The sequence below is a fragment of the Silene latifolia genome, chromosome X (assembly GCF_048544455.1).
Source record: "Silene latifolia isolate original U9 population chromosome X, ASM4854445v1, whole genome shotgun sequence".
In the NCBI taxonomy this organism is placed as follows: domain Eukaryota; kingdom Viridiplantae; phylum Streptophyta; class Magnoliopsida; order Caryophyllales; family Caryophyllaceae; genus Silene; species Silene latifolia.
The window spans coordinates 321,967,239-321,978,713 of record NC_133537.1 but is presented as its reverse complement, the minus strand read 5'-3'; the positions used below and the strand labels follow the sequence as shown (position 1 = coordinate 321,978,713).

Genomic DNA, 11,475 nt, shown 5'->3' with positions numbered 1-11,475 from the left:
GAGGCCGTGAGGGTGGGAAGGAGGAAATTGGGATTATTGTGCATAAATTTCTGTTTAAGATTGGAATATTTATCTTAAAATAATAAATAAAAGTCAAATAAATTAATAACTTCTTCCATTCAACTCCACACTAACATTTTACTTTTTCACGTTTGTCAACATGTGTTTTACGCGCTAAATATCGTTAACTACGTATTTGGAAAAAAAATATAAAAGTTAGATATTTTTAATGTACTCGTTAAGATGAATCAAACAAGACCCCACATGAATATATTTTCACTTATGTATTGATAGAAAATTAAAATTGAATGTTTAATTGTAAATAGTGTACAAAATAGATAGTGGTAATGTGGAGTTGAATGGAGGGAGTAGAAAGGTAATTTTATCTTCAATGAGTAGATTATACAACCTGTTGTATGCAGTTGTATAATGCAGAGTCCGAGTTGTGTACTAAAGTTTTCGAGTTTTGTTTAGAAGAATCTGAGCTATGTTGTAAAGTTTTTGAACTCACACACTTAAAAAAATAGAATAAAAATAAACTCTTACAAAACTCAGAAAAATTATACATAAGCTCGGATTATTGTATAGGATTGTACAATCTTTATTATACAACTGGTTATATAGTATTATTTGTGTTTTGTCTTGACCAACTTTTGTCTCAACTATCTTTATAGTTTAATATTTAACTTACTTTTTAATTAAAACGAATATAATTGTTTTAAAGAAGACGTGGTGATTACTTCGTATTAGGTTGCTTTTTCTTTTGTTAAATGGGTAAAAAGCTGAGAAAGGCTTGTTGAGGAGTGTTTGATGGTTTAGAGCATCCACATTGAAGAAGATTTAAAATCCTCTTAGATGAGAGAGGGTGCTAAGAGGATGTCATATTCAATGTGGAACTAATATTAATCATGCTCTTTGAAGGAGGAAGAGGAAGACTTCCTCTATTTTTAGAGGAAGTACAACTTATGCCCTTGTACCCATCCTCTTATAGAAATAATGCATGTCAACATTATTTTATTTAATTTTCAATAAAAAAATTAATTAAAATATGAAAAAGGAACTAGAGAGGATCTTCTTTTATGTGGGAAAAAAAATAGAAGGAGGAGGATGTAGATAGTGGAAAATGAGTTGAATGAAAAAGAATGTGATGTGTCAAAAAGATAAAAGGAGAGGGAAGAAATAAGAAGATGGTAACATACTCTTCAATGTACATGCTCTAAGTCATTAGTGTGAAATGAAAAAGGGTAGAATTGGCAGCATAAGGCCATAAGGGTACTAACATAGAAGTGGTACAAGGCCTCTCATCATCTCATGTACAAATGGATAATTTTCATTTTCCCTTTTTCGATTTCCTCTATTAACCATCATTGAAAATGGTCTAATTTGGAGAAAACTTGGGATAACCATTTAAAAGAACGGTTGTCAAACAAAAAAAAACTTTTAAAAAAATTTCTCTTTATATAAAATCACAAAGTGTTTGAAATACAACCTCTTCATTTTATATGGATCTTTAGAAAATGGATAAATAATTGAGATTTTAAAAACTAAAAGAGAATGTTGACTCCTCTCATTTGACATACGCAGAGACTATCCTTTGAAAGTTGAAACCCATTTCTCTGTGTTCATATGGTAATATTGTTTATTTTAGTCGAGAAGACAAATAAGAGTTCTTTTACTTTGAATTTTTATCGGTTAAATTAGCTAACACGAGATTAGTTTAGTTTTGAATAACATAAATGAAAGTGCATGTCAAAAGTAATATTGTGCATATGCTATTTATATGGATAAAGTTGAAATTTATATATAGGAGCAAGATAAATTACAAGCTAGAAATGCATACATATTTTTAAACACAAATTCTCATTGAAGACATGACATATCCGTCACAAGCTGAAGACGGATACCATTTTACCTCACAATGTACCCACTTTTTCTCTCTCTGCAACACTATTCATGTGGTCCCCTTTCTCCACTAACCCATTTTGTTACCATTTTATCTCACAAAATATCCGTCACAAATGGTAACCCGTCACAAGGGAGACCAATTGATTTTTAAATGAAATATAGTTGAAATGAATTTAGTTCCTAAAAAGGACGTAAAAGCCATAAATCACGACATTCTACAGGAGTGGAGCCCACACAACAGGTTTTCAAACTATGCAAATGAGTAATGTCAAGGTATAACGTGAAAATACTGGCGATATATAAGCTTTATTTTGTGACAACTTGTAAATATATTTCTTAATAATATACCATGCGGAAGTTAATATCACTTAATCTCTTAATACTCCGTAGTATTATCCTAAAAAGGACGTGAATAAATACTAAGCATTGAAATAAAAGTGAATGCATATAAAATGATTAAATCTATCTATTATATAAAAACTTAAAAATATTAATATAATTAAGAGGACACTCAACATGTTATATTAAAGTTAAGATAAAAGTTTTTTTTTATGTAAAATAGATTACCTAAAGTTAGTACATAACAAAAGGATACAAATTTGAATTTGTCATTTTTCGCCCCCATGAGACTTCATTGTAAATCATTGATGTATGAACATCTATTATACTCCCTCTATTTTCCTATTTTCACCCCATTTGTTTTATTGCGGTCTTTAAGATGTCACTTTGACCGTATTTTTCGATGTCTATATGTTATTTTTTTTCGTGAAATATGTCTTGATATTAATTGTAAATGTTTAGTTTTATAAATAAATAATTTTTATTCTCCAACTTATTGACGATCAAAACTCGTGAACTTTGACCTCCAAAAAATAAATGGGGTAAAAATAGAAAAATGGAAAAAGTAGTAAGTCCTAAGTTGTAACACTTTTTAGGTTTACTTGGTACGTCAGTACAGTACGTCTTTCATACGAAATTATTTTCTATTGCATAATAAGCCTCACAATATTGGTTCATAGTTGTTATTTCATACACAACATCAATTAGTCTCACTATAAACTGATATATTCATTTAAAGTAAAAAACGGGTCAAATATGCTTAAAGTGATGACATTTTTTAACCTCATCATGCAACTTCTTGCTTATCTTATACTTAAAATGGGTGGATACTTGGCCCGTCTATAACTATAGACGAACCTCCCATCTATAATGAAAGTGACACAACATTTACTAATCATATGATCTAAATGTACCATGGGATAAATTTCAACACTATGAATTTTAATTATTTTTTTTCCAACAATATTTCTAGCTAATTAAAGAAGAAAAACGATAAAGTATGGAATTTTAAGGAGTAACTACTTTTAAACCCGTGAAATTCACGGGTCTATTTTTAAAATTTTAAATCAACGTAGGTAATTATAATTAAGATACAATAATTTTTAATTAAGTTTAAATGATTAACTATAATATGGGTTATTAAATGTTGTACCTCTAGCATGATCCAGACTTAATCAATAAATATTATATCAAATACTCCATATTAAGAGTTTAGTTTTTTTTTTTTTTTTTAATTGTGAACGACGGACATGATTGGAGCTCTATGTGACATGGGAAATTTATTGTTTTTTTTATAGGCGGTTTATTGAGATTTGGTTATGAAGATTTATTATAATACCAGTTTGATCACCTTATCAAATTGTGATTTGTTACATTAATATATGTGATTTAATTATAGACAGTTTAGCAATATATGTGGTATAGCGAGCTATACATTAATCATAGAAAATATATGTAATAAAAATTGAGAAACTTGCCAAATTGAACAATAACCGCACATGTGTGAAATGTAGTGTGAGAGTCATATCGGTTCGCATATTTCAAGTAATAAGAAAATGGCAAGTATTGGCAGTTAGTACTCCTATAGAATAAAGAAATTTGGATGTCCCGGAAGTGACATAAATATCTGAATGATAATAGATGACCTATATATGGAAACGGAATGATACCATATATATTCAGATAAAACTGATTCAGTACTGACAATATCATGAGATGTTGAAATTATATCGATATAATTAAAGAACCGATATGCATTTGCGCGCGAGGTTTAATGGACTAGATAATGGGGATCTTCTAAATACTTCCAATTTTATTCTCGACACATAATCAATGATTATGAACGAGCTCACGAACCTGAAGTCCATTAATTAACATGAAGTCAATTTAAGTTATGAATATTGGAAAGGAAATTGCACAGTTAGCATTATCGAGTCATCATCATGTGCATTTAGAGATTAAGTTCATCATTTGCATCTTAGTTTTAAGTTTTAATATATATACATTATTGCATTATTTTATATTGTTGTTTAGAATTAGTTTCATATCATATACATGCACATAATTAATTAAATTGTTTATTTTTATACATGTTTAAAAAGGAGAATGTTATATTATGAGATACTCCAACGAGGATAACTCCTATAGGAGCCTCTTATAAACAATTTAACAATCATCAAATGATGATATTTTATTAATTGAGTTTTGGGAACTCGTGGTTATATATGAACCTCTACGACACGATTGAAAGGTTATCGTGATTATTTCCGAAATGGAAAATTTAAACTCCTGTAGAGTTTACTTAAAGGAAATTATTATTGTCTCAACCCGAAGTTTGAGCATACGAGAATAATGATTTAAATGAGTTTATGCTAAACATGTGAAATTAGTTTATCGTTCAGAATTACTTTAACGATTCGAAAATAATGTAGTCAAAGTCTACAATGAGAATGTCAATCAATACATATGTGATTTAGCAAAGAAAATAGCTCAAAAGAATTGGATGATTTATTCATAATTATCGGATTGATTCTTCTTAATACAAGGAATTAAGGAATGATAGCTACACTCTTTTTCCCTTCGACTAGGTTTTTTGTCCCAACGGTTTTTTCATAGCAAGGTTTTTAACGAGTTAGCACTATAAACGCATTATTACGCTATAATCATGATCATCATTTTTATCGAGATGACAATTATTTTTGACATATAATGTTCATATATTGAGAAGAAACTTCATCATAATTATGGAGTTATTATTCGAAATGAAGATCCAAGAGTTATTATGAAATAATCATATCCAGATTGTTAGTTCCGATGAAATATGATGATTGAAGTTATCAAGAATCTCTACTAATTGAAGATATCAGCTTATCAGCGAAGATGGATTATATTTCAACAATCGAGAAGTTATGTCGTCAAAGCATGGATCATTTCAAGATACATGAAGTTATGTAATCATCAGAGGGAGTTGACACGCGCTGTACTTTTTTTCCCTTATCCATTGTTTTGTCCCACTGGGTTTTCCATGGAAAGGTTTTAACGAGATAACTATTATTATGCGTATTTGAAGATTATTGTACTCTTTTCCTTTCTAACATTTTTTCCCATAGGTTTTCTAGTAAGGTTTTTAACGAGACATCTTCTTCAGTAATGTACATCCAAGGGGAGTGTTATGAAATATTATTATATGGATGTCCATATCTTGAAATATTTGGAGTGTATTATCTTATGGAAACTCTACATCATTGTATGTGTATATATACCCCTCATAATGGAATAAGAATACGGTTCCGTCTCTCTTTTCTTCTCTCTACCTCCTCTCTATATTTATCTCTTGTCTTTATTTCACAACAAAAGATAAAAGTTAAATTAAATTTATAATCGGGAAAGTGGTGATTGACCCCCTTAACTCTTTGCAATTATGAAATTAAGCCCCATAACTTTTAATTGGAGTAATTTGACCCCATAACTTTCACATAAAGTGAATATCAACCCCAATTCAAATTGTATCTAATATCCCCCTTGAAATCAATATCTCATCAATATCTCCTCAATTTCCCACTACAAAAATAAGAGAGAAAAAAACTTATACACGCCATATACGTATTAGAAATACACATTTTTCATATATGCTATTTCTTCTTAAACGATACACATTCTTCAAAAAAAAAAAAAAAAAAAAAAAAAGCAAGCAGCAAGCAGCCGGCAGCAGCAAACCCTCCCATGTCGACAAATCTTAGCAAAGGTAATCCAATTAAGTTTTTTGTCTTGTTGAGTATTCCGATAATCGACCAATAATTGCTTCCTTGTTCACTTGATTTGTATGTAATTAGGGTTACCAAATCTGCACACACAATCAGTAATAATCAATTTTTCTCATAGTATAATTAATTCCATATGTGATCACCTGCAATATTGATTTTAAAGTTACCATTGTATTTACAATCTGATTTTCTATTTAGGAGTTAGGAGCATAATTGAACTCTTTATATTATTCACCTTTATGCTTATTACTGTTTCATATTTGTACTGATAGATGGTGCAAATCTCATCACTTGTCTGTGTTACCATGGAGGCAACATTATAAGCAAGGATGACACATTTGAGTATGTGGGTGGAACTTGTCTAGAGGGCATTTTGGATATATTTAAATTATCTTTGGAAAACATAAACACCATGGGTAAGAAGTTGTACGGACACCCGGCAGTAACATGTTTTTATCGCATCAAAGGTGTGGGTATGCAAATATTATGCGATGAAGAGACTTTAGAAGAGCTCCATGTGGAAGGGGTTACACATGGGATCATTGAGTTGTATTTGGATGGAGAAACTCTTAAGGAAGTTAATGTGAGTAATGATTTCTCATGTGAAGTTGGTCTCCGCAACACGTCTGAGATTCCAGTACAAGTACAGGTCAGTGATGTTGAGATTCCAGTTCAGGTCACTGATGTAAAAAGGACAAGGACTCGGGCTCGGGATGATCATTGTGAGGATATTTTAGAAAATGAATTTGAAGAGGAGAGTGATCCTGAGGAGGTTATTGATAACCATGATGCTGGCAGCACTGATGATGAGTTTATTGAGGTGCAGGAAAAGAAAAAAAAATGGATTTTCCAAAGAAATTCTTCCGGAAAAAATCAAATCATGAAACATAAAGAGGGAGAAGGACAAAAACAGAGGGTTGGAGGGATTAAGGATGACTATTGGGGAGTAGATGAGGATGATTTTGAACTAGGTCAGCAAGAAAATTTTTACGAAAGAGAATCCGATGATGAAAAACCATTTAGCCCAAGTGACGAAGAAGAGAGTTGTGAAGTTGATGAAAAATGTGGGTGGCCTACGTATGACCATGATACACCATTTGGTTCTGTGCAACTAGAGTTGGGACAATTATTTGATAAAGTTGACGTGCTTAGAAAAGCACTAATCTACTACAGTTGTCAGACACGTAACGCTTGGATCTATTGCCATAATGAACCAAAGAGGGTGCTTGTGAAGTGTAAAAGTTATCCGAAATGCAAATGGAAATTAAGTGCCAGATATTCAGAAGAATATAAATGCTTGCAGATACGATTTATGAAAGACATTCACACTTGCGCACCGACCAAGATTAATAAAAGGGTTAATGCGAATTTCTTAGCCGAGGAGTATCAGGAGAAACTCCTTAAACATCCAACGTGGAAATTGAAATTATTCAGAAAGGATGTGGAGGACACATATGGCGTAACGGTTTCCAGATGGCAGGCTTCAACTGCAAAAAAAAAAACGCACTGTCTGCGTGTGCAAAGGTGGTGGAGAAGCAATATACATCCCTAAGAGACTATATGTATGAGTTAAAAAGATCTAATCAAGGGACTCAAGTTTTTTAGTCGTGAAACCTCACATATTAAGGCCTATTCCTTAGTTTCATATGTTTTATATATGTTTCCCCCCTTACGGAAAGGATTCTTAAATGGTTGTCGCAGAGTCTTTGGGTTTGGATGGTGCGTTCCTTAAAGGTTATTGTAAGGGTGAATTGCTTTGTGCAACTGCTAGGGATGCCAACAATCAGATGTTTCCTGTTACGTGGGCTATAGTTGAATCAGAATCTAAAGAAAGCTGGTCCTGGTTTCTTGAGCATCTCATTGAAGATTTAGATATGCAAACTGGAAATAAATGGACGCTATTATCTGATCAACAAAAGGTGTCTGTTAGTAGAATTCTCTATATTTCTATTTTTTTAACTATGATATTGCTTATAATATATTACTCTATTTTTCTACAGGGTTTACTCCCAACAATAGCGAAATTGTTATCTGAAGCGGAGCATAGACTATGTGCAAGACACATCTTTACTAATTGGATCAAAGTTATTAAAGGCGCTCCCTTGCACAAGTTATTTTGGAAAGCGGTGAAATCCTATATGGAGGAGGGGTTCAATGATGCAATGGATGACCTACGACAACTAAGCCCAAAAGCTCATCTTGAAATGTGCTCAAGAGACGTGACAAGATTTTGTAGATGCTTTTATAAGCGATGGGCGTGTACAGGGGTTACTTGCAACAATATGGCCGAGACATTTAACTCATGGATTCTCGAAGCTAGGGAGAAGCCTATTTTAACCATGCTAGAAGAAATAAGACGGAAGGTTATGTCTAGGATGGTGGAAAAAAAAAGTACAAGCTACCAAATGTACTAGCATTGTTACACCTAGAGTAAGAGCAATAATAAATGATCAAATGCAAGCTACGAGGAATTGAAAAGCTATAGAGGCAGGCCCAAATGTGTATGAAGTGGAGCATACTCATAACAGTGCATTGACATTTGCGGTCAGGCTAGATAAAAGTACATGTACATGTAGATATTGGGATGTGAACGGAATTCCTTGTGAACATGCAACAACTGCTATATGCTTGAAGAATGAAAATCCAGAAAATTATGTTGCATTTTGGTAAAGCAAAGAAGCTTATGAGTCATCGTATGCATTCTATTTGGAGCCCTTGAATGGCCAAAGCATGTGGAAGAAAATTGATGAGAGTGTAATTTTACCGAGTGATCCTAGAGTCAAATATGGAAGGCCTCCTAATAAAAGAAAAAGATCATATGGGGAAGGCAAGGGCAAAACATATGCATATAGGATTCCAAGAGGTGGTCAACAATTATGCTCAAATTGCAAGGAGTCTGGACATAAAAGTAGCACCTGCAAATATAAAGTACCTGTACACAGCGATCAAGGATCAAATTTGCGCTGATTGGAATACCGCCACCACTAGTCTGGTCACATTTTGGTTGACTCAACCTCTGCATTTCCATTTCTCTATTTAGGCATCAATAAGACAAATATCAATTTAAGCTTCTTAGATTATAAAAACGTTGTTAAGTGCAAATTTTGACACAAGTATCTACTGTTGTTGTTGTTGTTGTTAAATATTTGTTGCTGTTGACACTAGATGTCCACCAAGACTAACTATGGCTTTTCTATTGTGCATACAAAAAAAATAAAGCTCAATGCCAGTGACCTGTTTCACTAATAGTATGTTAATTACTCCCTCCGTCTCATTCACTTGTTTACCTTTCTTATTCTTATGAAGGGTAATTTAATTAAAGGTAAAGAAATAATTGGGGCGAACGGAGTAAGTGCTTAAATCTCAGTGTTCAAGCACAGCTAAAACATGTGAAATCCGCTAAAGCAAATAGCAACTCACTATTGCAGCATTTGCACATCGACAACCTTGTAACAAAGCATCAAATAATGAACCTAAAAAATTGAAGAACCAAGTCTAAGCTAGTCCTATCAAATAATGAACCTGGTAACACAGCACATCGACGGAGTAAGTTTACAATTTCAAAAACAAAGCAGCTAGTCCTATATAAGCTCACCAAGTCTTATCGTCTCTCCGAATTGAACAACCTTGTAACACAGCATCAAATAATGAACCTAAAAATTGCTCTAATTAATCTAATTTACTAACAAAATAAGACGATTTAAATGTAATTGGAAGAATATATTACCTTTGAGTAAGGTAGGATGAGATTTGGGATACAACTTGAGGTTTAGCTATTGAGGCATTTCGAGCTCCATAAATGTGTTGCAGATCTTTCCTTGGGCAGTCCCAGTACTGGTTTATACTATAAAATGGTGGAATTCAGGGGATTTGGGGTAGAAATTAGGTTTTGGGTTGACTTAAAATGAAAGAGAAGAAGGAGAGAGCTAAGAATACACAAAGGAAGCCATTAATGGAGTATATAAGAGCTTGGAATCTTAGTGATTGAAGAATAGTTAGGGATTGAAATGATGTAATGAAGTTGGAAATACAAAGAGTAAAGTTACAGAGAGAAACGTGGAAATAAAGTGTGTTATTTTTTTTTTTTTTTTTTTTTTTTTATTTTTGCAAAATGACAAGGTGTATATTAGATTGTACGTATTTTGTATGTTTCTAATATACGTATACCTGCTAATATACGTATACCTTGTTATACCATGAGATTTTGATGAGATTTTGGTGAGATTTTGGATGGGGTTGATATTCACTTTATGTGAAAGTTATGGGGTCAAATTACTCCAATTAAAAGTTTTGGGGCCTAATTTCACAATTGCAAAGAGTTATGGGGGTTAATCACCACTTCCCCGAATTTATAATTACCTATTATGAGAGTGATCTCTCTTAAGAATTTGTGTTAGTAAATTTACTAATTTATAATATGAAAATGAAAATCTCGCTTTTGTACTTTGGAAAGAATCTCCGTAATTTTAGTATTAGAGAATAATATGAGAAATGGAAATGGAATATTCCATATTTTTTTTTTTTTGGGAAAAGGTAAGCAATTCCATTAAAATCATCAAATATCCCAATTACATAAGATAGTAGGCATATAAGCCACACCCTATCCTACTTAATACTATTGTACCACATTACAAATTTATCATTGTTACTTCTAAACATGCTAATGCGCATACACGACTCAATACGTACTTGTTGCTGAATAAACTCAGGCCTCCACACTATTCCTTCCACTCTACATTTGTTGCGGGCTGCCCAAATCCAATAAATCAAGCTAGACAAAATAACAGCCATTCCCTTCTTCCTCCCAAAGCTTCTGCTCCTCCATTTCAACCACCAATCAATACTGTTCTGATCCGGGAACTTGATCTTTCACCAGTCAGAGACCAAATTTTTGCATTTCTTGCTAAACACACATCCAAAAAAAAGATGATCATGTGTTTCTTCATTAACCCCACATAGAACACAGCAATTTTGATCAATTATATGCATCCTCCGCAACCTGTCTTGGGTCAATAAACGTCCCTGTACTACAAGCCAGCAGCAAAAGAGATGTCTAGGCACACTCCACCTCTGATTAACCCAAGGGTACCACCTCACGGGTTCCCTGTCAGGTAAGAGCCACTTATAGCCAAGCCCAATTGTATAACGAGCACCAGACGTGCATCATTCACTCTCAAAGAGTAAGCCCCTAAACTTATCTTTGACTTTACACACCATACGCCAAGCCCAGCTATTAGAATTGTTAGGTTGATAAGTGCACCAGGAACCAGACTTGATGTAAACAGAATGAACCCACCTGACCCACAGATGGTCAGCTTTTACGGCTATCCACCAGGCATATTTAGCAATAGCTGCAAGGTTCCATTCATAGAACCGCTTAATCCCCAAACCACCTTGCTTTTTTGGTTGGCATATAGCATCCCAAGAGACCAAAGCAGGATTTTCAAGATTCTCATTCCCATGCCAT

General features: G+C 33.2%; 1 long non-coding RNA gene across 1 annotated transcript; it reads right to left on the bottom strand.

Annotated features, from left to right (window-relative positions):
• Positions 1 to 5,654: 5,654 nt before the first annotated feature.
• Positions 5,655 to 10,068, bottom strand: LOC141622023 (uncharacterized). The gene is made up of 3 exons (XR_012532837.1): positions 9,736 to 10,068; positions 8,941 to 9,040; positions 5,655 to 6,088 (listed from the first exon to the last, which is right to left on the bottom strand). It is a non-coding gene; the product is annotated as an uncharacterized LOC141622023 (long non-coding RNA).
• Positions 10,069 to 11,475: the final 1,407 nt, after the last annotated feature.